This window comes from Eubalaena glacialis, chromosome 17 (assembly GCF_028564815.1).
Source record: "Eubalaena glacialis isolate mEubGla1 chromosome 17, mEubGla1.1.hap2.+ XY, whole genome shotgun sequence".
In the NCBI taxonomy this organism is placed as follows: Eukaryota; Metazoa; Chordata; class Mammalia; order Artiodactyla; family Balaenidae; genus Eubalaena; species Eubalaena glacialis.
The window spans coordinates 6,391,602-6,392,531 of NC_083732.1; the positions used below are offsets into that span (position 1 = coordinate 6,391,602).

At 41.5% G+C, this 930-nt stretch overlaps 1 non-coding gene across 1 annotated transcript; it reads left to right on the forward strand.

Annotated features, from left to right (window-relative positions):
• Nucleotides 1-268: 268 nt before the first annotated feature.
• On the forward strand, nt 269-375 carry LOC133077469 (U6 spliceosomal RNA). Its single transcript, XR_009697744.1, has one exon. It is a non-coding gene; the product is annotated as a U6 spliceosomal RNA (small nuclear RNA).
• The last annotated feature ends 555 nt before the right edge of the window (nt 376-930 follow it).

The following is a 930-nucleotide window of genomic DNA, read 5'->3' on the forward strand; positions in this document are numbered from 1 at the left end:
AAATCAAAGACAGAAACAAAATTCTTACATTTGGGCATCTGCAGAAAGAAACGGAGTAAAGATGGTGTGAAATAAAATTCATATTTTATGGCAAGACAAGAAAAATTTAAACATAAGAATTTTTCTCTGCCCTCTGGCCTCTTCTCTCCCTCCAACTATGTATCCGCATTATGCATCAACCAAACCTCCTCCATCGGCAGAAACAACCTGCTCAACTACAACATTCTCCTAGCATCAACAAGACAACTCCTTAAAACATAACATTCCTGTGCTCGCTTCGACAGCACATATACTAAAATTGGAACGATACAGAGAAGATTAGCATGGCCCCTGTGCAAGGATGACACACAAATTCACGAAGAGTTCCATATTTTTGGCAGCACTATTCACAATAGCCAAGATATGGAAACAACCTAAGTGTCAATCAACAGATGAATGGATAAAGAACATGGGGTACATATATACAATGGAATAGTAGCCACAAAAAATAACGAAATAATGCCATTTGAAGCAACATGGATGCAACTAGAGATTATCATACTAAATGAAGTCAGAAAGAAAAAGACAAATACCATATGATATCACTTATATGTGGAATCTAAAATATGGTAGGGACTTCCCTGGTGGCGCAGTGGTTAGGAATCCGCCTGCCAATGCAGGGGACACGGGTTCGAGCCCTGGTCTGGGAAGATCCCACATGCCACGGAGCAACTAAGCCCGTGCGCCACAACTACTGAGCCTGCACTCTAGAGCCCGTGAGCCACAACTACTGAGGCCACGTGCCACAACTACTGAAGCCCGCGCGCCTAGAGCCCGTGCTCCGCAACAAGAGAAGCCACTGCAATGAGAAGCCCATGTACCGCAACGAAGAGTAGCAGCCAAAAATAAATAAATTTATTTTTAAAAATAAATAAATTTATTTTTAAAAAT